Here is a 27,283-nt window from a genome sequence, read left to right as displayed (position 1 = left end):
TTTATTTTTTAATGTTCAATAGCTTTTTGTTTTAAATTTTGTTAACTGAAATTTCTGGCTTTCATTTTACTTATGTTAAGTTAAGATAGAGTCCTTTAGTTTTAAAAACAAAAATGTAATTGTAGCGTTTGAAATTAGATAATAAACAAAATTAAATCATCTTAAATCGACTGGAAATTTTATTTATTAACTTAAACTTACAAAAATCTTGTTGAAACATGTATTTTTATATGGCATATAAAGAAATTCCTAATAATTTTAAAATTTTAATTTCTATTTTTTTTCGGAAAGATAAGTTGCTTGCTTTATTTTAACTCTTAATATTGCATTAAACTACTCGAAAGAAAAAAATAATAATTTTATTCAGACATTTTTTTTAAAAATTTCAACATTCTAGGACATGGCATAGTTTTAATTTGATTTCCCTTAAAAATCGCTAATGCACTAACGTCCCATTGTTCATTAAGACTGTAACTCAAAACTTTGAACGTTATTTGTAACTTAAAAAAAACGTTTTTTAAGTCATTTCGTTCGTCATATTTATTTTAAAATTTTGCAATTTGTAGTCCGCACTTCAGAATCACTTCTTGCTTGATGTACTATTTCATGTTAATTTATTAAAGAAGAAAACAAACAGGGAAAAACTGAAAATAGGAACAGTTTTTGTTGGCGAAGTCCTGTTCAAAATAATAAACGATTTTGAGAGAGTAATGTAGTTGAAATTGAATGAGCTCATCTCTAAATTTTAAATTTATTTTGCATCATTGCATCAGTTTCAGATGAAATTGGTCAGCAATGTCTTATCAACCGTGCTTTTGTTCCATTATTTCTGACATAATATATTATACACATTATATTCTGACATAATATATTATACACATTATATTCTGACATAATATATTATACACTGACATAATATATTATACACATTATATTATACACATTATATTACATTATTTTGTTCCATTATTATAACATCAACACGCCCTTATATAATCTTCTGTAACAAATTTGAAATTGATTTAAAAGAAAGATTTTTGCTTTGAAAGAAAATAAAAGATCCTTGTTTTATAATAAAAGCAATAAGAGAGAGAGAGAGGGACAGCGAAAACTTACATTTCAAACTTAAGCAGTAGGAATGAGTTTTTGATATCAATATAAATATCTAGCAATTAGTCAGTAAGAATATTTATTTAACTATAAAGATAATTTGTCGACTTATCTCTTATAAAAACCAGAATTTGAGTAGAAAAAAAAATATTTGAAATTATAATTTTTTTACTTCAAAGAGTAACTAAACTTATTTTTAAAAAAAGTAACTAAAATTTAAAAAAAAAAAAATTTAAGCATGAAGAGTGAAAATGTTACGTGAGCACAATGCTGTGACAGAAAAAAAATGGCTACTGATGATGTTAAATGTGACTTCAGAGTGGTTGCTACACTTTTGTTTTCTGACTAATTTTAATAAATAAGTCCAATTGGTTATTGTAAACTATAAATTGCAACAGTTATAATTTTCTTTTGTGTTTCATAATTAGCGCGTGACTACCTTTAGTAATGATAGATGTTTGTAAATAATCGGATACAAGATCATTTTTTTTCTTCGTAACTGTTGAGAATTTAGCAAAACGATGATTAGCAGAATCGAAGATTCGAAGCATGAGCAGAAGAATCATGCAAAGTTGCAATACTTAACTCCAGAGCATTGAAATATGGATTATGAGTTCTGATATTTGAAGATTGCCCTTTCTAATGCAAAGAGTGCTGAGTAGTGGTAAAAGTTTTACAAGTAGCCTTGAAGTCTAGTAATTTTTTAATGAGTACCTGATTGCGTAAATTTTCTCAATAAACATAAAACTTTATCTTAATATGCATTACTTTAGCATCTTTACATTAAATTAATTATCATTATAATATGGTTCCTTAAGGAGCCACGTTAATTAATAGAACAACTGCATTTACAAAGCAATTCCAACTCTGATCATAAAAATTCGCCCAAAAGTAATTTATATAGAATATTTCTCGTTGTCATTTGTAATTGTAATTACATTGAAGCAATAACTTTTTAAAAGTTTATAACGCCTGCTTTTTTCGTATAGTAAAGAAATTTACATTGATTTGTCGACAACTTTATACATGTAAAGTTATAAAGCATCGAGCATTATAAATCAAATTTTTTCGAGGAAAAATTAAGCACGTTCTTTTACAGGAGATTTCACCTTTATTTTTGTTCTAATAATAATGAAGCAAAAAACATTTATTTTATTTATAATTTTTCTAATTTACAAGTAATATTAATATATTTATCTTGTCATTCATATACCTTGTCATCATATTTGCTTCATTATTCAAATATTTCTTTGATTTTATTGAAAGTTTTATTATATTTTCAAATTGTCCTGCGATTTTCAAAATCGATTTAAAAAAAAATCTCATGTTTTTGAAAATTTTGATGCTAATAAATCATAATTTTAGAAAGATTTAAAATTACTCAACTTATAGTCGTATTTCATACCCACTTACTACCAATAATTGCAACTATTTATTTAGCGTTAATGCAAATAGCTTGAACATATTTTAAATTCATTAAATCTATATAACTGTTTAACAATACGAAAAATAAAATAAAACATGAACACAAATAAATATTTAAGGACTGGACCATTATTTTCCATTTATGCTTAATCAATCTCTCTTTTTGCAATCTTGCAATATGACTAATTTTTGAAACATTTTTTTAATAGTCACGTAAGTGATAGAAACGTCTTAAAATAATGAACGTATACATATTTTAAATATATACTGTTGAACTATATTTTATTTCTTTGTTTAACCGTATTTTATATATTCTATGAATACGTAATTTATTCCTCTCTGTGATATTTTCCAATATTTCCGCAATCCCACGAGAAAAGCGATGACAGGCAGATGCTTTAAACGCTTTCATTTAATTTACCATTCTCCCTGTGGAGAAATGTTTGAGGAAAAAGACTCATTTCGGGAAAAACAGGAAAAGGTATCATGCATATTGACATACCAGGTGCCTTTCCCGACGTGGGAAAGCTCTCTGCGGGAAATTCCTTCGACTCTGATGGCATAACTTTTTTAACTACAGGCACCTGGTTATGGTCGATGTGAAAATCTTAATCTTAAGTACATTTCCCTTACTAAATGCGCAAGATGCTCTGTTAAGGTGGCATTTCAACATGTTCAGGATATATTGCACGGAAACATTAATGTGTTTTCCATGTTTGCAAAGTTCCTTACTGGGTGGATGTTGCTTGAAAATTGCATTTATTTATAAACAGATTTTAAGGAAGGACTTTATGAGAATTACAGGTGTTCCGGCAGTGTACCAAGTTCCGGAAAGCTGTACGCTTTAAGCGAATGCTAGGCGATAGCCATGGGATATTGCTGCAGCATGAGAAATGTGGTAAGCCACATGCAATATAAGGAGGAAAATTTTGCATGGATATGACAATAAAAGCGTTAAATCTAACTAAATGTTGCTTTTGTTTGCAATAAAAAAAATTTTATCAAGAGAATTTATATATATTAGACACATTATCATTAATAATGGCTGATTCTCCTTTTATAAAGCATCAAAAATTATCTCTTGGTTTTTGTATATTTCATTGCAAAATTAATAATCAATAAATATACTGAATTTTGTATTTAAGGCGGAAGTTAAAGTACTCAGGCACCGCACCAGCTCCGGCCACAGTGTTGATGAAAAATATTCCCATTCACAAACGAATCATGGGTTAAAGTAAAATGGCTGTCTTGCTAAACGTGGGAAGTTCCTTAAGTTTTTATTTCTATGTAACATGAATGCGAATTAGTTTTTTTCAAAATGTCCATCACAAAAGTAAGTTTGTCTCAATACCTAATTCAGGAATTCCTTTGTCTACTGGGTTGGATTAAAAATGACAAGGTTATGAATTTGAACTTTGATCGGCTTTTTACGACCTATGACTAAATAAAATAATATGCAATATATTCTTTAACTTTTCTTTAGAGTAAACTTTTCTCTCTCTCTCTCTCTCAATTTTGCGCAAGCAAGGAATGCTTAAATGCTATTATTTATTATAATTCTTTTACATTTTTGTCCAAATTTTACATTGGTGCGACCTGCCTTATACTTTTTAAATTTTTTGTTAATACTTTTTAATATTTTATTTTTCTTGCAACAGTAATATATATATTCACTTCTGATATACTGGTATATACTGATTCAATACTGATATATATTCACTATGACAGAAAGCTTGGTTACGAATAGCTTGAAATAGTGTTTGCAATTTTAATGCAACAATTACAGACTTATAATTTTTATTAGAAAACGTGTTAAGAATAAAGGAATTGGTAATTTAAGATTCATTTAGAAATTATACTTTAAAAAAAGTGTTTTCGGAAAAATGGTTTTTACTTTCAAGATTTCATTTTGAAACACAATTTTAATATAACCATCGATACATGTCGTAGATTTAAGCAATTTAAATATATTTAAGACGCAATAAAGGAAAATAGTTATTAGAGTAAGAAGTTTTCATGCGTAAAAAAAAGATGTATAATTCCATTTATTTGATTAAGAAAAAAACAGGAATAAGTCTTAGTGGATGACACTTTTTCGTTAAGTAATAATTGATAAATAGGCAGATATCTTTTTCATTAAAGAGATTTTGTGTCATTATTGTGCATAATACAGGCCAAGATCAAATATGGACGATACATCTTTGTTTAAATTTAATTTTTGGATACCTGATTTAAAAGCCAGATTAAATTTTACACTTTTAATCTTAAGATAAATATGACTTTTAGTAATCTCATTTGTAAATAGTTGCCTCGACTGTTTACTTTATCACTATATGACGCAAAATTTATGTTTCAAATTTAATGAACTCCCGTTAGATACTCCCTATAAGTTTTTAAACATACTCTCAAAAAATACCTGAAAAATCACGAAATCAATGAAATTTGCAAAACAAGCGAATACTTCTTATAATAAAATCCATATTTATCGTACGAATTCAATCTAGAAAAAAGAGTATGTGTCAATGCGTACTCAAGTTATCATTGGGATTTGCACCACAGTCGTAGTTTTAAGATGAGCACGCTAACCCCGAACGATAACGCCACGCCTTACAAATTGTTTTAAAAACAGACGAACATGAAACGTAAACCTAAGACAAACATAAAAACAAACCCTTAAAAACTGGCCGTGGTTTTTTTCTTTTTTTAGAGTGCAGTACAACTTAAAATTCCAGCACGATTTATTAAAAATCATCATTATCAAAATAATTCAAAGTTTAGCAGTGAGCCGTGATGGATCAGGGGATAGAGCGTTCCCCTTCCAATAGGGTGAATCGGGTTCGAATCCCAGCGGTGGCTGGTGGATACGAATTCCGCAGCCGGCTTGCACCGACCACAATGCTGACGTCAAATACCCTCAGTGGTTGAAGGATCATGGATTAGAGTCCCCTTGCCGTTACTCTAACCATGGGAGGTTTGAGGTTTTTTTTCTCTCCATGTAACGCAAATGAGGGTTAGTTCCATCAAAAAGTCCTCAACGAACGTAGATTTCTTCCCATACTTGATCCAGGAGTTCCCTTGTCTTCTGGATTGGGTTTAAAATAACAAGGCTGCAGAGTTGAACGTTATTAGTCGTATACCTAAAATTGGGTCAGCAGTTCAACGACGGTTATAAAAAAGTTTAGCAGTCACGGTAAAGGCATGTTTAGCTTGTAATAATAAAAATTGCGAATTTAACTTGCCTCTAAGTTATCAAAAGCTCTTCAAGTTCGGCCAGTTCCAAATATTAAAAAACACCAAGCTCCAGTTCTACGAGATCGAGATTTACACTGTTAGGACCACGTCCAATTTTATAATTTCGAAAGGTCACAAACGATACAAATCTTTCTAGGAAATAAAAAGTAAAATGAAGCATTCCCGCAAAAGAGCCATGGAGAGTAAGGATCCATAATATCGTGAGCAGCGGCATAATTGTGGCAATGTGCTCAGCATTTCGCAAATGCCCACCTTTACCTCCCAGGCAATCTGGTACTCAATGATCTGAAGCTTGGTGGTACCAGAAAGTTATATACATCAAAATATTAAAATATTAGGTGGAATTAAAATATTTAGGCTGGACGCCTATCCCCCTGATCATTTATCAGTCATGGTTTAGTTCATGTCCAGTTTTAAATTTTAATAATCAGTCGTTCAACAAGTCAATGAAAGATAGAGGCTTACCAGTCATGGTTAGAGTTGGCCGAACCACAAATGTCACTAAATTCTCTATGTAAGTATAATTAAATACATAATACTTTTCAAAATTTTTCTTATTCTGCGAAATACTATAAATTAATAAAAATAAAACAATTGAATAAATTATTGGCTAAGCCCAATATTTGAATCGTTTAGGAAATGTTTCGTTATCGAATTAATACATCTTAGATAGTTTCTGATTCTGGGTTATGAAATGATTTTGCAGGTGCTTAGAACAGATGGAATTTCTCCAAACGTAAATTGATATTCTCGTTTCTCTTTTCCCACTCCCCTCAGTTTCCAAAATCCAGGTGTGTTATGGGAAAATGTAACAGATCCCTGAAGATGTAATTTCATTGGAATGTTAGAAAAAATTCAGTTTTACTGTTCCCACGAGGTTTTTGACAGCTGAATCAGATTCTGAATTCTGAAAAGTTTATGGTGAATTTTATTTCCGTAATAAATTCATATAAAGAAACGCATTTTAACAGAATTTTATGCTGGTATAAAAATATATAAAAGTTAATGGAAATTATAAAATTTGGATTTGTTCCAGTATTACATGTTTTTGTACATATCCTTTAAAAGATAAATAAAAGTGTTGTAATTAAAATAAGTAGTACATTTAAACATAAAAAAATCAAAATAATTTGAAAACAAACATTCTGCAAGCAAAGTCATTCGAAAGATATAGTATATCTTCGTAATTTAGTGTAATGTTTTACTAAAAATTAAACGTTTGGAAAAGATAACATAAGCTTCTCTTCAATTTTAAGAAAAATAAACATTAAAGCTCTTTATTGAAACTTCCGTAATTTTTAAAATTGTATTGAATTAGAAATTAAAAAAACTAATCACAATGAAAACATAAATTTGATTTGAATTGAATATAAACTTTTTACATTTATTATTAATTGCATTCCGAAATCTATTTCTACAAAATTATTCCCGCAATAAATTATTATGGGGATTTGGAAACTAATAATTAAAGCTTTAAACTAATAAATTAAAAACAGACTTCATGTTTTTCGAAATACTTTTGACGAAACTGTCCCACCAATAAGTCATAATACTATAATAAAAACTAATATTTAAGACCTTAAATTAATAAATAAAAAAGACATCTAAAATTTATTTAAAAATATAAATTTTTCATTGTCTTCTTCATAATTTTAATAATAAAATGCCAACATTTATATTAACCCATATAATTTTTAAAATGGGTAATCGATATTATTGAGCTTTGAACTTGCAAAAAATTTCTATTTATTGTCAATATCATAATTTTTAGAACATAAAATACTCTTTCTTAAACCTTAAGGATTATTTTAACAAAGGAATCTTCAAGGTTTATTTTCAAGTCGTAGATTTTTCTTTTAAAAAGGAGAAACAGATATTTATAGGCAACTTAATAATTTACCAAATAAAATCAGCATTTCTTTCTTTTTTTTTTTTTTAAAAGAATAATAATGAATAAATATGTATTTTTTGACGGTGTTAGTAATTCAAAATAACTTTTCTATCCAATCAGCCAGATTTTGATGGCTATAATTATTTTTCCTTTCAGCACTTTTACTGCAGAGTTACGATGGCGAATCTGTATAAAAATTTTCCTGCCGAACGATTCTCCGCTGAGTAACATATTTAGAAAAACTGGTTTGTTTTGAGGGAAAGCAAATAACACTCCATTCTTAAATCGGGGGCGGGCATGGTTTGCAACTTCATGTCAAAAAATACTTCGTTCAAGGGCCTATTGTTAAAAAAACAGCCATAGTTTTCATATGGTTTGAAATTTCTTCTGATATGCGAAGCGCCACTTCACCTAAAGTTGGAGCAATTTTGCTAACTGCAGCTAATTTTGAATTCTATTGGTGCTTATGTTGTATGCCCTAAATATTCTTCATTTATGCAAAGTACCTTTTAATTTTAAATAAATATCACTGAAATAACTTTTCCCCCCCCCATTTAATTTTAGGACATCAGATTATCTTTGGCGTTATAGTTTTGGAAAAAACTAATGGTAATTTTTTTTAAAGAAAAAAGTTCATATATTTAAAAAAAAAAAAGTACTAAAAATGAAATGAAGCAAATAATATGAAATTATAATTCGAGGAAGAGTTGCGTACAAAAATAATATTTATAGAATTGCTTGATTAAAAACTTTATTCGCTTCAAAAATATACCAATTTAAAATAACAGTCGACATGTTTCAAGAATTCAAAAATAAACGCCTATTTTCAAGACTAGCCAGACTTGAATGAGAAGGAACAAAATGATTTGAAAAATAGAATGTGACATTGCCAACGAAAAATGGAAAAATAGAGGTCAGAAACAAAACTGAAACACTACACCACAGCAGGACTTTGTTTCCAGTTCTGTTTCTAACCACTGTTTATCATACCTCTGTAAATCAAAATTTAAAATTCATATTATTTTCAAAATTTAAATAACAGCTGAATGGAAAGTACATTTTACTAAAATAGAAAGTGAACATACTGGCCAAATGGCGTGTTATTTCAGGTAATTTTCGATGCTTCGTTACTTTTAAGCCCTAGAAATTTCGAATTGTTACGGGAGAATTATTACGGGAGATCAGAGATCTTTGTTTTTAAGTCCAATTTGAAGACTTCAGTAATTTGTAGAGTTGTCAATCCTCTACTTTCCCTATTGTTCTTCATAATCCGCTTCAAATTTTCGACCATCGCTTTTTGTCATTTTCTTTGGTTCATGTCTCCTTGATATTCTGCAGTTAAATATGCTTTAGGTATCCTTCTATTAAATTGCTTTAAGTCGTTTTGAAACGTCAGATACCTTCACGCCATTTTGACACTATCTGTCTTCTTTTAAATTTACTAGTAACTTTCATTCATGATATAAAACACAAACAATTCCAGAACTCATAGTTTAAAAAATGTTATGGTCAGTGTAAGTGTAAAGAACAAATTTATTCTGTCGAATATTTAACTGAGACATATTTAGGATTAAAAAAAAAGATTTCGTGAAGAACTACTTCATATTTCATTTATTTTAAATATGATATTGCCTAATATACTAAACTGTCAGTTAATATGTCCTTTAACTGAGCTCTTTTATTTACGGTCTGTTGTAGCAATTTAAAGAACATTATTTAGTTTTATATTAAATTCCAATGATAAAATCAGGGCAATTGGTCCCAGCTGTCTCTTACGTAATGTTAGAAGATATTTTTTGTACATGTTTATAACCTGTTTTAATTTTTAAACTAAGAACTTTTTAAACATATACTTGGAATTCATAAAGAGAATTTTAACTTTTACAAATATTTTGATTCAAGCTTTTTATTAAAGAAGAAAAATTTTTTTGCAACCAAAAAAAAAATTTAATAAATAGATAAATTAAAAAAAAATTAAAAAATTAGGTAGGAAAACTATAATAGATATTATGTATTTTTTTTTCTTTCTAAAATTGTAATTATAAATTAAAAAAACAAACAAATAATTAAATAAAAACAATAAAAGATCTAACATTTTCAACTAACAATCAAACATTTTTGACGTCTAAATGTCGAAAACTTTGCCTGTTCATTTAAGAAAAAGTTTCGTCTGTTTATATAAAAAGCGAATAGACTAATACACACTCTTTTTTTCTAAACAGCTCAACTACAGTTAAGTCGCTACTAAAGTTGCTTTCATTATTCTGTCAACTGTTAACTAAGTGTGCCTTCTGCTTCACCAAACCACAATTTAGCATCCCTTTGACCCGCCCTTTTATTTTTCATTCTAACTTTTATATCACTTACAAATCGTCGTCTGAAACACCCCTTATTCTATGTCCGGGACACACCTATTAAAAACTGGAAACCCCCTCCTTCGATCAAACTATTGTTCGGGTACTTTGTCTGATATTCTAATCGTGTTATATAGCCAATGACACATTGGGAACGAACCATATAAATATCTTAAAAACTTTTTTTTTCCCTTCATCTCCTTCCTCTGCTTCTTCCTCTGGGTCCTTCTCCCTGGGGTAGGGGATCTTTGAAGAGGGGGCTACCACCTTGAAGAAAATCCTGAAAAAGCAAGAAAGTATCGTGGACGATGGAAGGAAATTTTATGTGGGCACGAACAGCATCTGGTTCTTCGAATTTAGGAAGAACACACCTCAGCACGTGCAAGGCATCAGCTGCTGTCTTATAAAAATAAGGAAGATTTAGGGTGGAATAAGGGAAGATCACGAACCTCAAGCCACTGCCTGCCCTCTGAAGTTAATAAGTTCGACGATAGGCAGCGATCATTTAGCTCTAAAATCGATGTTCGAAACTAATTTGTCTACGCCATTTTGCAACTTTCTCTGGTGCATTGGTGTAATTTCAATGGTGTTATGTTTTCTATATTAAAACATCAACGTGGTTAAGAGAAAGATTTGGTTTAATTATGTTAACTCTTAGAAAATTGATTCAACGTGTAACCATATTACGGCGCAAATTAAATTTGCTTTGAGTTTAAGAGGATGCAATACCACGAGAGAATCCCTTCATGACGAATTCTCTTTTACCAACATATGTAATTTAAAATTTAAAGTATAGAAAAAAAGGATGCCCTGGTAAACCTTGAGTAAACCATGAAGTTTCAAATGCTGAATTACAACTTTTTTTAACAATATCAAAATGCAAACAAATCACAACAAATTATGACCTGAACTCCTTTTTCTCTGAAGTTTAAATATTAAAATATCAATGGAGATGCTGCAGAATTCATCATGAAAAGCTTCTCCCACTGTATAGCGTCCTGTAATAAAGTATTAAATTGAACCATGTTTCCGTTAAAATTGAACTGTTGCTGTTGAACCTCTCGATTTTATTCTTAAAATCAGAAAGTCCTATAATATGGTTAACTATTAAGGTTGTATCGAATTCAAATCATATTTTCGTCCAATATTCTCCAAAATTTCTTACAGTGCTTGGAAATAAATAGGAAACAATTGTTACAATTGGGCAGATAAAAATTTATATTCTTAAATTTGATTTTTGGTTACCTAATTTGAAAAAAGACTATCTTGAATATTATTTAAATGAAATTCTCTTAATTTATGTATTAAAATGTTATCTAAAAATTTAAAAAAAATAAACATTTTACAATTCTAAAAAAAGAAATGATAATAAAGATTCGTGCATTTAACTTTTGCATTACCTAGCCTGAAAAAGAAGGTATGCACATGGAGAAAACAATTCTGGTAAGATTATCGTACTATATAATAATAATATTCTTGGTAAAATAAATAAATAAATTAAAACATAATTTTGGTACAAAGGACTGAAATATACGGCATTTAAACCAATCATTTGGTAATTTTTCCGTTCAGATGATAAAAGTTTACCAAAAATTCTGGTTTCCAAAACTATGGTTTTTATTACCACACAATAATAAAACATACGAACTGATAAATAAATTTAACCAAATAAATGGTATTTATCCCATGCTTTAAGTTTTCATGATAAAATTACCAAATTTTACCACATTTATGTAATTTTATCATATAGTATAAAACTAAGTTTTATTTTTAATTTTACCAAAATCATTAACAAAGCGCTTGGGTGAAGTTACCGAGCTTTTTGCTGTTCCCATGGAGCCAGAAACAAGGTAATTTTTATCATATTCTGGTACTTATGACCATACTTTTTTTTTCTCGGTGCTCTGTTTAATTTAAGCTGCACAGGTCCATCGTCAAAAGAAAATTTTAAAAAATGTAAATGTAAAAAATAATTTAAAATCAGTACATTTAACTTGTACGATATCTAGTCTGAAAAAGAAATCATACCCTGTTTGATTTAAGCTTTCCCTTAATCAGGTCATCAATTAAAGTAATATTTTAAAAAGTATTTTTTTTCTAAATTAAAAATAATATTTTGAAAAATATTTTTACAAAAAAAATTAAAAGGAATACTTTAAAAAATTTAAATTTAAAAAAATGCAATTGTATTGCTACCTAAAAAAAAAATTTCCAACAAAATTTTAATATACCATTGGCAATTTCTTACAATCAACTTGATTAAATGACGAGAAATCATTACTTTTTGCTCCTTTTATATTTCTTGAGACACTGTCCAGGATTATAATATATCTTACTACCTTTTCCTTCTTTCACTTATGTATGTGGAAAATATACAAACGAAAATAATTTATGGAAATCTCATTTTTACCTCACAAAGTATAAAAGAAAGGGGGTGAATGTGTTGCATTTCATAACTTCGAGAGATACATTAGTTTCATAACATCGCAGATTAGATTATAACGACCACCGTGAATCGTTCATAACTTTAGCAACAATCGATCATCTAACAATTTTCTTTTTTTATCTTCAACAAAACCAAAAACTGCAATTTAGAGTATTTCTCGCTACATCTTCCTGTATAACATAAACAGTTTTATTTTATATGAAAAATATAAATAAAAAAAAATAATAAAATAAATAAATAAAAAGGTACAGTCTCTCTATGCCAAAGTTTTTCGCTGACTGAGCAAAAATAAATAAGAAAGCAGAAGTTTCTTACAGAAAGTCACGGATCATTTAAGTATCTTTTCTTTGGTATCTTTTGTATAATGTCATTAGCGCAACTATATATTTTGCTTCTATTTTGTCACTGATTCATTACCCTTCTTCAAAAATAAATATATATAAATATTTTCGCTTGGTGCTTGTGTCTTTTTTTTTCTTTTCCATTTACACGTCAGTAATGTATTAGAAAAAAAAAGTGAGAAAAAGTACCTTATTCAAGAAAGCTGGAAATTTTTCTCACCGTAAGTTAACTATTTTTTTTTCCTTTTTAATCATCAATTAAGGTGTTTTCTTTCTGTCTACCGCTGATGTATTTCTTTTAAGTCTGTATTTTTAAACGTGTCGTTAAAAAAAATTAAAAGAATTGAAAACACTTCAAATTAATTAAAAATCCGTGAAGTGAGTAAAAATCAGCGAAGTCCACGACCCAATTAACAGCACAAATGATCCAAGGTCGAATTAAAGTTTCGTATCCCTTTCAATTTATTTGCTGTTAACTTTTTTCAGATGTATTCTAGAACTCTATTTGTGCTTGTTTTTCTCATCCACTCCCCACGATTGCTTCAAAATTTTTGTTTACATTATATTATTTTTTTAAACTCCTTTTACAATATTTTCACGATAGTTTAGCATGCGAAAGGTGTTCTATGCATAAAATCAAGTGTCTTTCTTTGTGAAAGAACGCATAAGGGAATAAAAAATAAAATAAAATAGCGGGAAAAAGGTTCAAATTTCCAGACCGCCTAACTCCCTTTAATATGGAACAGACTGTTGCAATAAAATTAAAAATTTTAAGAACCCAAAATTTCTTACCGTTTTAATACATATTTAGTTCCACAGATTTAGATTCTGATTCTATCGGAATAAAATTGAAACTTTATAGATTTATGTTCAGTTACCATTAGAAAACATTCACTAGCTAATTAGTGAAATTTTTGTTTGACTTTTGATGAATATAAACGCTAGTTAAATTTTTTCTGCCTAAGAATATAGCAATTATGCGAAAAGCTCTTTTTAAATATTGGTTTAGAATTTTAAATTGTTACTTTGTATTCAATATTTTCATTACATAGGTTGACTGAGCAATATAATGCCTACCATCAATATTATTGTTATTCAAAATACTCAATGAATATTTGAAACCATATTAAGTTCTATCTCAAATCCATTTGCTGTTTTGTTTAATTTTTACCTTCCCTCTCAACTTTTATATTAATACAAAATCCAACATCCTTGCAAATTAACATTCCAAACAACAACAAAAAAAGAGAGAATTTATTTTTATAATCCTGATAAATTGTTAAATATTGTTAGAATTGAATGGAATTTAACTTCAATTCGACATAAAAACTGTAAGAAAAAGTCTGGATCAAATTACGGTAAAGTGGGAATAACTTTGGGTGCATCATCCATATAATTCATTTTTTTACAGCAAAATATAACACGATAAATATTTATTTACAGTAATATTTACTTAATTAGTTATATATTAATTACTTAATTCAGTGATTTTACGGTAAATATCACTGTAAAAATTACGGCACCCTTAGAGCTGGTACTTTTTACCGTAATTTGATTCGGAGTTTTTTTTAATTCTTTTTAGTGCATTTATTATATTCAACTATTTTTTAAACAATTATTTCACCTCAGAAATATTTAAAAATGTTTCAATTGGGACTTCAGAAAATAATGAATTCGTTACATGGAAGCGAAAATCTTCCATTTAGAATTTAAAGTAAAACATAGCGTTAAGGTATAATTTATTTTTTTTAAAAATCGTTATTCATTTCTCTATAGTATTGCATGAATGAAATCTTTTCTATAAGAAAGAATAAAAATTCGAAATTTATTCTGTACAAAAAATAATATTTCGCAATTTTTTCAAAAGCCTAAGTTTTTTAAAGTCTACAACGCAACATTTTATGTTTTTAGAAGGGATATTCTTAAAGTACAGATTGTTAAAAATTGTTCTTTAAAAATAAAGTATTTTGAGTTTGCCTTTGTCTTTCCTTACGTAAGTTGCCTCATTGTTTGTTTAGTAAACATTCTTGCTGTTCGTGAAATTCATTATTAGTAATCTAAATAATGATTTCTACATTTAATATATGCCAATTTTTGAAGTGATTTTAGTATATTCTACAAAATTTGAGCTTAAAAATATGAAGATAAAAATATGTAATGACTTTATTTTCTTGTCAGTAATAAGAAATTTTTCATTCAGTTTTTAATAATTTATTGAGCCATAATTTTCTTAAAATTCCAAATGAACTTGCTAAACTTGACTAAATTATATTTTATGCAATTATAGATTGATTAAAAATTCGCAATTTGTTTTTGCAGTTTTATTAAATCATGAATCATAATAATCAATGAATTTTAAAATTATTAAAAACTATAACGTTTTAATTTTTTCCTCACTTTGGTTTTCTAGTTTTGGAAAATCAATTATATAAGTAGCTAAATTACTTGAAAAGCATTTATTTATAGTATACTTTCCAAAATAATTTGGCATGATGACTCACTCTTTAACCCAGATATCACATTGAACACGACTGAAATACATTCCATAAAGTAAAAATCTCTGGTTATCACAAAAAGCGCAAAAACCTGCATCGGAATTTCATGGGAAGCGCTGGGAAAAATGAATCATCCAGAAAGCCTTCTCGTCATTAGCATATTTTCCAAGTGTTATATCGATTAACCTCTTCTTCCTTGCAAATTCCAATACCTTATCAATCACTTGACTGCGCTTTGCCCCACACCTCAGATACTGACCACCCAATATTAGGTTCTACCATAGGGAGTATTCGTCAGTTAAGAGCTTGCACATCGAATAGTTTCCCTCACTCTGTGGTGTATGACTCACAATCTGTATCAGGTATGGGACACTTTTGATGTAGGCATAGGACAACTCAGCATCAAATAGTTTTCATGTTTTTAACTAAGCGATAGTTCATGGTGATAAAAGTATTAACGTCATTATGAGCGTCAGATGGAAGATTGAAGATCTACTTTTGACCATAATTGTTTTTTGTCTATTGGAGGTATCCTTATCATCACCATCATTAATTTTATATGCCTTTTAAAATACGATAGGACATCATGATAATAAAACTAACGTCACTAAAGACGTCAGTTATTTAAATATTAAGCTTCATAAATTTTGCTGTGGCTCTTTGAAACAATCTAATCTGACTCAGATGAAGAAAATAAAATTAAATTCCATACTAAATCATCTATTTATGCGTTATTGAAACATTGATAAAACTATGAGAAAAGTGAAGAGAATGGGTCAGCAGTTTAAATATCGATCTTCAGTAAGAACTATATTAAACTAATGATAAAATTATTAAAATTACTAAAGACGGCAGAGCTATTTAAAATATGAATATTGAATTTCATGAATTCCCGCGGCTTTCCGTAACAATTGTAATGACTCAGACTTAGATTTAAAAAAATTAACTTCTATACTAAATTATCGATTTGTATAGTATCGAAATATCGAGAGAACCAAAGGAAATATAAAGAGACTATGTCAGTAATTTAAATTTAAATCTCCAATAAGAATTATATGATAAGGATACTACTAAAGCCACAAAGATGTCTAACCGAAGCGACTACAGAGCCGATTTAAAATCTCCCCAATAGTAGAAGGACTCAGTTGTCGGGCTCAGAATTCTGTGATTTTTCTCTAAAAGTAAGGTAAATGTGAGCTATTTTTAATCAATAAGTTCTTTGCAAGTCTGAGTTTTTAGTTTTTACCAATGTTGGACCGAGAAATTTCTCAGTCGTCCAGGAGGATTGAAGGATACACTGACAAGGTTTTTAGAAGCTCTTACCAATGGTAAAAAAAGCCACAGTTAGAGTATCTTACTCTTAAAGTAAAGCTATATTATTTTAAATTGTATATGTCATCTTGCTGTAAAGAATTATCTGGGGCTTAAAAACCGTCAAATAACTAAAATATTTTAAAAGTTACTGAACTTTTTGAAATATCGCCAATCCAGCGACATTTTCCCATCCAGATGAGAATTATCAATACCAATTTTAAGAGCCCAGATAATGCAACATTGGAGAAAGTTTCTAAATATTAAGAAATTGGACCACAAACGCTTTTTATTCATTCTCTCAAAACTGTGGCTTTTCTCCATATTGATGTTTTGCTCTATTTTCAGAACAAACATAAAAGCCACTGGATAAAGATAGGCTAAACTCGATCTAACGGTCCAGTTTAGCTGATATCAGTTATGAAAATAGTATATTATTCGAAAAAAAAACAGCATTTCGTTCGACTACCGAGAATTGACAAAATAAAATAAGTACAACATAACAAAATTTATTACTATATTAGCATATATGAAACTCTCAAAAAAAATTTTTTTTGTATGCTGATTTACCCACCAATGAAATTATTAGCATTTCTTTGTGGGAAAAAAATGCATCTTAAAGTACTTAGAATCTTTAGCAAAAGGCATTAAACCTAATCAGATCTTAAAAAAAAAACGGAAGAAGTTGCCATATTCAGATGGCACGCGCCGTGTCCGTCCGCTCGCCAGGTGCGGCATAGAGAACGCGTGTCTTTTACTCTCTTCTACTTAGATCTAAAACAACAGGATGACAGACGTACATTCATAAACAATCTAACTGCTTCGATGCCCCAAAGGTAGTTTGCAAGCAGCAGCTCACAGGAAGTTGCAGAAGTTTCACGTCACCTGCCCCTTTCGCGCCCTGACCCTAACCCCTGGCCGTCCCTCTGTCTTAAGCGCCACGCGTCATTCATGCGTGGAGTATAATACTTAATGAGAACCCATTAAAGACGAGGAAGAATGTCCACTTTGTGAAACTTAATTAATAGTTGTCAAATAAATTTTCCATCACCACCAACAATCCAGTGTCAAAATGAAGCATTACATTTGGATTGAATTAATATCTGAAATTGTCATGGACATAATTGTCGGTCAATAATTATAAATGAGTAAAATCAACGAACAACAAAAATACCGAAATCAAAGACAAAATTTCATTGAAACTTATTTAAGACATCACTATTTTGAAGTGAGAAGAATATAGTAAATTTCCTTTTACTCAACTAATTTCTTAAAAAAAACTATTAAATACTGAATAATTTTTAAGACGAGATTCCACAACGAGAGAAACATTCTTCTACGAAGAGAACTGCGATATTTTTAAAAAAAATATTTGCTTTTGTGCTGGTTTTCACACTAAAGATATTAGTAAAAATTTATTTTTACCGTGAAAATTTATTATTTTCCTGGAAAAGTAAGTTTTTAACAATTTTGGTTGGAATTTTTACTTCCAGACTTTAATAAAAGTTTATTTCTACCGTGTTGTAAGCTACCCCAAATAAAAATAAAAGCCTAAAATAAGATATGTACACAGAAAGGGGCCTCATTTTTTATTCTAAAAATTATTCAAATGATTAATATTAAAAATATCTAATAAATTTTTCGTTAATCGAAAAAATCCAATGGAATCAACAGTGGCGTTGCCAAGGGGAAATGTTACGGGGTCATAACCCTTCCCAGAATTCCTCCATACAAATTGAGTCAGTTGCGAGTTGATCAAAAAGAGATTTATTTAAAGAAAAACTTAAAAAAATGTAATAAAGTAATAAAATAATAAAGTAAAAAATATATATAAAAAAGTAATAATTTTTATAAAATAAATGCAAAAGTTTTTCGCATAAAATTTGCACTAATAAAAATAAATTGCAAAGCATTCCATTGCGTCAAAAATACAAGGATATTTAACAAAAGGTTTTAATAAGGAAAGAGTTTTAATAATAAAGGAAAAAAGTTCAGATGGTCAAAATAGAGTTAAAAATTTAAATTTTAATGAAGAAAAAAAAACTTAATTAAATGCTAGATATAATCAAATAACGTTCATCTTGTAAACCTAACAAGTTTGAAATATGTGCCACTCTATACCCCATTTCCTATACTTATTTATGCTATTTAATAACTATATTAAAAATTAGCTTACTGCTTAAAAGTTTTCATATTTAAATTATCACGAATTGGAATTTTATTGATATTAAAGCTACTAACTTAAAAACACCACCCAGAAGAACTATATGGCAGCGCCATTCGAAATCGAAGGTCTGCAAGAAGTATGATAATCATGAATAATAATCACCAATGTTGCCAAAAAAAAATCTGATTTTAATTAATATGTATTATTAGGGCAGGGATACCCTAGTTGGTAGGGCACTGGGCTCTTGTCCAAGATTTCGTGGGTTCGATCCCCGCTGGGCAGAAGACTCCCCGTGTAGTAAATGGTGACTGATGCACGTAAAATCTGTCAAGTCGCAAAGTCCTCCACGTTCCCATAACAAATAAATACTTCTAGGGGTATTGATCCAGGAGTTTCCTTGTCTTCTGGATTAGTTCAAAAATTACAAGGCTACGGAGTTGAACAATAGTAGTCTTAAACCCAATATTGGGTCAGCTGTTCAAAGACGGATATAAAATAAAAATAAAAATTATGTATAATCAGAGCCGTGGTGGCTCAGGAGATACAGCTTTTGCCTTCAAATGAGATGAAGCGGGTTAGAACCCCAGCGATGGCTGGTCGACACGAATTCCACAACCGGCTCGCACTGACTATAGTGCTGACGTAAACCATCAATGTCAGGTGGATCACGGGTTGAAGTCCCCTTGCCGTCAGGCTAACTATACGAGATCAGTGGTTTTCCTCTCAATGTAACGCAAATGAGGATCAGTTCCATCAAAAAATACTTCACGAAGGCAAAATTTCTCCCAATACTTAATCCAGGAGTTCCCTTGTCTTCCGGATTGGGTTCAAAATTACAAGGCTACAGAGTTGAACATGGGTTGTCGTCAACACAAATCGGGTTGGCTGTTGAACGACGGTATATATATTATCAGACTTAGATGAAATACAAAGCTTTCGGAGAACGCAAAATCTCAATAAAAAACTTTTCTGCACTCATTGATTAATTCTTGTAACTAATTCCAACCCTCTCACCGTCACTTCCTTTTTTTTGAAATCTGTTTGAAATCCTGGATTTTGTTAAAAATATTTCATTTTTATGGATCTTTATATTGATTCATACCATAGAGATAAGTGTTTTTAGAAAAAACTGAAAATAAAGGTTTAAAAATGTCACGTGCAAAAACACTTTTAAAATAATTGAAAAAATACTTGAAATTTTAGCAAGAAAAAAGTGTGTGTGGGAAGAATTTATCCACAGAATGTTATCTACGTTAAAAAAAAATATCCGACTCGATATTTTATTTATTTAAATTGTGTGGATATGATCAATGTGGTGTTTTTAAATCACGCGATTACGAATCTCGACTTTTAATTTTAAAATCACGTGAATACGAATTCCGATGAATAATTTTTACGTCTTTTGAACACGAATCATTTGTAACTATTTAATCACGTGAATACGAACCTGGATAGTCCATATAAAATCGAGAAAATACGAAACGTGATGCGCCATCATAAATCGAGTAAATAGGAATCGCGATGTGTGATTTTAAATCCTGTGAAAGTCATTTTAAATCTTTTTTGCATAGGTATAAAAAAGCAAACAAATGAATCTTTTTTTTCCCCTCGGGAATTCGAAAAAACAACAAACTTTTTTGAAGAGGTAGATTCTTTTTTAGTAATAGTAAAAATATTTCCGTGATAATGCCAAATTTTTCGTGAACGGCGTTCCTACATCTTATACAGATCAGCATATTATTAATTAAAATAATTTTTTTAAATATATGCGTAGTATTAATATATAACAATATTTATACTAATGTTATATTCAATTTATAACTATCAATCGTTACTAAAAGTTAACTATTTAAGTTATTTATATCTTAAAGTTTGTCACAAGTAAGGTGGGACTGATTAAATTCCATTCTAGGTATTATCAAAATAGGTGAGAAGCATCCCGCTTATCTGATCACTATATCTATTTTGGAGAATGCCGAACTTATCTGAAATTCCATTAAATTCTTTCTTTGTCTTTTGAAATAAAACCTGATATTGGAACCTTACTCATGCCAAATATTTCAAGCGTTTAATAAATTCAGAAATTTTTAAATTACATCGCGAGTTGCAAAAATAATCAGTCTCGAAAAGTCAAAAATAATCAGTCATCAGTCAAAAATAATCAGTCAATATGAAAAGAGTATTGTGTGTTTGTACTAATAGAATATCAAAAATATGTAACTTATATTACTTCAATATTTCTGAAAATTAAAATAATAAATTATAAAACAAAAAACAAAAAAATTCAGTGACAAATCTTAATTTTTTCAAAAATTTCACTTACAATTTTCGTCTACTGAGATCTGCAATTAGCATTTCAGTCTAACACCAATTGTGACAATAGTTTTACTCATTCTAGATAAAACTTTCAGTTCGTAAGTCAATCTATAAAAAAGTACAAATAAAATAAAATAGAAATAATTCTAGCAAAAGAAAAATATCGTTTTAGAATATGTCTTGTGAATTCAATCATAAATTTTAACTCATTAAAATTTTTTTGGAAAGCTTTTTAACTCATTAAAAAGAAAAAGAAAGAGAACCCTATTCCTTCACAATTAAGTTGAAACAATTATCTCAATTTATTCAAAACTCAGTAGACGTGGTTTCTTAACTTAATGTGTCATAAATACGTTTTAATTTAAAGCGTTTCAAAACGTTTTGATAGACTCATTATAATTTTCATTTCAATTTAAATTAAAGTAAAGACTTAATTAACATTTAGTTTGCTTTAAAAAAATTCCTTTACATTTTTATCATTTTTAATTTTCATAATATAGTTTCATTTTGCAAATATTTATCTACGAAAATTTACTTCTTACAAAATTTATAAACAAAAATTTACTTGATAAAATCATAAAATCAAATACGAAACCCCACACATTTCTTTTAAAAAATAAATTGAATTTAGATTAAATAGTTCTTTGCAGTAAAACTCTATTATAAATTTAATTTCTAGAAGTGTTTCTTCAGTCCGAGATAAGAAAGGTAATTTATTTTTTAGAATTAGAAGGAGCACCGTGTTTTCTTTCATTCAGAGGCGTTTTCTTGTTTTCTTCTTTTCCTCCTCCTCCCCATCATTTCAATATCATCTTCGCTCTTTCTCTCTCATCTGCGTTTCGAGAATTAGGAGGAAAAGCTGCATAGTGGAACATCTGCGTCCGCGGAAAACCTGTCGATCGTAATTCCAAAGTGCAAGCTGTTCTTTTACTAATCTGCCACCTTTCTTTCCCAAAAACTCTAAATTTTAATGCATAAAAAAATTAAAGAGAGTGAGTGCTTCAACTTTGCAACTAAATCCACTTCGCCAAGTCTTATGCAGAATCAAGTGCATGACTAGGACAAAATTTGCAATCATCAACCCTTATAGAAATAAAACAAATTCTGTTTACCCACATGAATAATTTAAGGCATACAACTTAATTCTAATTGTTTCTAATTCTAATTGCGTAATTTTTGCAAAGCATTTTGCATTTAATTTATATATATTTTTTTTTAATTTTATTATTATTACTGTTATTTTTTGCTTTTTATTAAAGTTAAAATTAAAGTGATTCTTTTTCCTTCCTCCTTATTCATTATTTTGCTTGAATGTCACTTTTTTGGGCAAAATGGCCATCGATTTTTTCCTTTCATTATTACAACAGACCTTTCATGAATTTTTTTAATTATTTATTTTAAGCCGTTGTTTTATTTATATATTTATTCTAAAATCATTTTAATGTAAAAAAATTTACATATTAAATTTAAATTTTAAAAGTCGAATTTGATAAACTTTAGATAGCCATTTCAATATGAGCTGTAAAAAACCAATCGTTAAAGATAGAGATAAATTTAAGAAGTTTTTTAATTATTTAATAAAAAATAATTTTTTAATTCGAAGATGTTTGAGAAAAACGGAATGAAGAATACGAAATCGGAAAAATACAACAAATTTTAATTTTTCACAATCCAATGAATTTGCGTAATTATTTCGTGGCCTAATCTTGTTACACTACATAAAAACTATACTTTAATTCTTCTTTTAAGATATGCTAGAACTTATGCCATTTTTAAATCATTTGAAAAACTATAATGTTTATTGAACAGTTTAACTTTGTATGTAGTTTATTAATTAATTAAAATACACAAATGAGAATATGAAAATTCACATCAGTAAAACAAATTATAAATAAATGTTCTTAGAACAAGTTCTTTTTTAAACAGCCGCCATGAGGTTTTCTTTAAATAGAAAAATCTGATTTACAAAACAACGTTAATAAATATTTGAATAAGAATGAGCAAGGTGTGTGCTGGTATTTACTTATGCCGGATGGTTTGTTGTATGTGCAAAATCTAAAAATTCGACACCGTGCTTAATGGAATGCAAATGGACGGGATGCACAAGCGCACCGCCTCAATTGCCACGCGACTCCTAACATCTGGCGCGTGCAGGTTATACGTTCTATAACCATCTGCTCTCACCTCGAACTATAATATAAAAATCAGCTACGTGCTGAGGACTTTTGCACGACAAAGACCAAAGATAAAGAAGAAAAGAATAAGGAAAGAGAAGAAAGAGAAGGAAAAAAAAAATAGAGATGATTATTCTCCAGATTTCTCGACCAATCCTGAGCCAGATAACAAGTGGCGCGTGGCCCTTGTTGTGCACGCTGTACACTGGAAGAGTACAAGTACAAAAGATGGAATATGGGATGAGGAAGAGGTGCGGGCCTTGTAGTTTGAATGGGGGTTGAAGAGGATGTTAGGGGGAAAGGGAATGAAGACCAAGGGATACGAAATCGGGAAAACATAAAAAAATTTAATTATTTAAGGAGTTAGTTTAATTATTTTGTTGCTGAACTATAAAAAAACTATACTTTATTTTTTCTACCAAACGTTTGTTGGAATTAGTTTTAATATTTAGGGCAACTTCCAATTTTGAAATAAATAATGAAACAACAGAACAACAACACATTTGTGAGACAATAATGCGAAATTTCGGTAAACGATTCCAATTAAAACTTATTTCTGAAATCGTGCTCTACTTTTGGACAAAATGGTTTAAACTAACATGCTTTTTTAATTATAAACTACGGTTTAACAGTTTGTAATCTATAAAATAGTTGAAATTATTTTCAAACACTTTTAAGTAGAAAATGTGAATGCAGAGTTTACATTTACATTTTATATAAGGTTACCTAGGCATCTACTATTTTTTCCTTATATATAAAAAGTCCATTTAAAATTAATTTTGAAAAATCAGAGTACAGAATATAGAGTACAGAAAATTTTACATTTTTTTCTTCTTCTCTAAAATGAATAAATAACAATTTTAAAATGATTCAATTTTTGAGTCCTTATCGTATTCTAAAATTGTTCAAAAAATAAAAAAACAACTAGGTTTAAAAATTAACAAAATTAAATCCAGACAATTAACGAAATTCTGCTAAAAACACAGTAGTGCTTTCAATGACTTCTTAAATGGCAATTTTGAGCTCAACGATGGTTCTGGCGTTATTTTTGAAAACTTTGATTTTAATATTGACCACAAAAATAAGTCTCAAAGGAGCATAGGGCGTCCATTAATTATAATTCCAGTGGCTACTGGGTACCAGAATGTGTTCTTCTAAGTGTTTTTCTCTGCAAATTGAGGTTGTTAATTTCCTCTGAGACACAATCGAGCTGTTATTGTTCGAATAGTAGGCCATAATCGATATGCACTCAGAAATCACGTATTTTGAAATTTTCACCACAAAACGAATAATAAAAGCAGTAAAAGTATGTATGTTAATATAAAAGAAACGAAAAGAAATGTTAAAAAAAATCTCATCTTATTCTACATTCAACTAACAAGTTTTAATTGAATTTCATAACTTGTTCAGAAATATAAAGATTTTTTTCCCTCCATATATCTTAATAATTACGTACTCTGACGTATCTCTCAAATCCTACCACACATAAATTATATATAACTGTTGAGTCAATGCATATTTTCTCTATATTCTTCTAAATTTAAAAAAAAAAATAGTGATTGTGAAATTATTAAAAGATAAAAAAGCTTGTCCTATATTAATTAGACTTCTAAAATTGATAATTTTTATCCTTGACTACACTAAACGCTTTCTGAATTTCAGTTACGGAAAACGCGCATCAATTCTTTCTGGATAAAACTGGATCAAAATTTACTTAACTTACCTAAGTAAACTAACTGGAAGAGTTTTGAAATGCAATAAAAGCTTTTTCGCATTAAAGGAAAATTATTCAAAGTTTTAAAATAATTTATTTTTTATTTTTTGATTTTGTATTTTATGCTTTTGAAGTTAATCTAAGCATTTTGATGAATTCCTCCATATAACCATGAATTTTTCAATATAATGAAAGCCCTTCCCTTCTTTAATATACGTAAGAATTGACTTTCTTGACGTATCCCATATTACATCATTTTGGTACTTTGTCAAACTGATGGAAAGCACTTTTATCAACAACATTTTTTTTACTATAATTCTTATTTTATTTTATTTGTGTTTTCCTTATTTCTTTAGTTTGCTTTTAGCTTTTAAGTGCTTATATATTCAAAAATAATAAATACAAGATTCGATACTCTTTTTCCCTTAATTCTTTATTAATAATTTAACTCAAATTTCATTGATAGTCAAATGTTTAAAAAAAAAAAGAACTTTCTTTAATATGATTAAAATAAATGATTAGTAATTTCAGTCTTAAGACATCAATGTGTATTAGTAAATTCACTATCTTCTCAATTAAACATTAGTCGTAACCCTACAAATTAAGATGAAATTTCTCTTGCAATATCTGTTTTAACATTAAAAGTACAACTTTTTTGATTGATTTCCCTCTCAATTTATCTACCAAATTAAAAAATCGTAGCTAATCTTTGAATGCATGAAAATGTAGCCATTTCATACGAAAATGATATGATATAATATGAAAATGAACTTTATATAATTGAATAAACGTAGCCAATCTTTTGAGAGATAAGCTCCATTCGACAGTTGAAATGTCCTAAGTAAGAGAGAAATCTATCAATAACGAAGATTCATGGGTTCCATGCTATTTCTTGGACGGAATGACGCATGTCTTCTATGTTAGTGCGTACGTCAGCGTCTTAGAAAATCCCAAACTACATCACAAGAAAGGTATTTTGTAGAATTTTTCCCACAGAAAAAGAATGATATATCTAACTATTTTATCACTTATCTGAAGAATTTTTCCTCCTCTCAAAATGCTCATGAAATTTTTTTAAAAAATTGTATCTTAGTCACAATGAAATTTCAGTCACAATAAAAGTTTTTTTTAAATGTAATTAAATTTTAAAAAATAAATTTAAATATTTTTTGCTATATTTTTATTTTTAGCAAATTGTGCTTCGTAAGAACATTTCCACGATTTTTTTTTCTTCTTTGGTTTCATTGGAAGATCTGAAATTGTTTTGAATAATATATTTACCTGTGTTAAACATGCATATGGTGAACATGCGCATATTTTTTGCACAATAACGCAATGAATTAATGATTTGCAATCTTTAAAAATTTGTTAAAGGGACACTGATATATTTTTCTACGGCTAGTCACTATCCTGTCATTTTTTTTCATTGCTTTTTTCTGATTAATTTTGAGTATATACACACAGACATTTACTAATTGAAATTCGGTTACCTATTATGTTGCTAGAAATTGTTATAATTCCGCTACAGAGTGTAATTTTAATATTTAACAGTAAGTGAAGTAATTTTTCTTGATTAATGAATTGGTTTACTTATCAGGCAATAATGTATTGTAAATATCTACAGTGAAGAAAAATAGAAAGGTAAGTTAGTTATATTTCATTTAATTATACTAATAGCATCGAGCTAACCATGAGAAGACTAAGATATGGTGATAATAGTTTATTATCTTATTGTTTCAAATCCACTAAATCTGTAAACTGTTCATTAAAATGACTTAAGGTGTTTTTCTGGAATAAACAGAAGCTAATTTCAAAATATTTAACTTAAAAAAAAAAAGAACTTTAACACAAGGAACATACAATTTTACACAGATACTTGAACAAAATTTAATTTTACGCACACATATTATTACTGTTGATGTTGTTTCATTTCGTAACGTGTTTGCTTCAATAACCCTCAATATTGATAGCAACTGAATAATATTTAACGAAAATTGTAAGGAAAACGTATTCGTGTCAACTAAAAAATATTTTTAAAAGAAATTCTGAAATTTACTACGTTGATTTCGTTATGCGATTGCGCCAATAACCCTCAATACTGATGACAACTAAGCAATAAAAACTGAGAAATTGTTGAATTTGATTATGTTTAATTTCATTACGCGTTTACTCCAATAACCCTTCTGAAGAGTACTGATCACAACTAAACACTATTAACTAACAAATGGTTGAAATTTATTACGTTTGATTTCGTTACGCGATTGCTCCAATAACCCTCAATATTGAC

At 28.8% G+C, this 27,283-nt stretch overlaps 1 long non-coding RNA gene across 9 annotated transcripts in view; it reads right to left on the bottom strand.

Moving 5' to 3' along the window:
* LOC122269977 (uncharacterized) overlaps positions 1-27,283 on the bottom strand; it is a 377,717-nt gene that overhangs the window by 222,886 nt on the left and 127,548 nt on the right. For 7 of the 9 annotated variants that reach the window (XR_011637278.1, XR_011637273.1, XR_011637272.1 and 4 more), the window contains one exon: positions 21,116-21,216. The exons of the other annotated variants lie outside the window; for them this stretch is intronic. This is a non-coding gene — a long non-coding RNA (uncharacterized lncRNA). The remainder of the gene's footprint in view (positions 1-21,115; positions 21,217-27,283) is intronic. 9 annotated transcript variants of the gene reach the window in all.

The sequence above is a fragment of the Parasteatoda tepidariorum genome, chromosome 7 (genome assembly GCF_043381705.1).
Source record: "Parasteatoda tepidariorum isolate YZ-2023 chromosome 7, CAS_Ptep_4.0, whole genome shotgun sequence".
NCBI lineage: Eukaryota > Metazoa > Arthropoda > Arachnida > Araneae > Theridiidae > Parasteatoda > Parasteatoda tepidariorum.
Note: the sequence above shows the minus strand (reverse complement) of the source record. Positions and strands in the feature narration are given on the sequence as shown.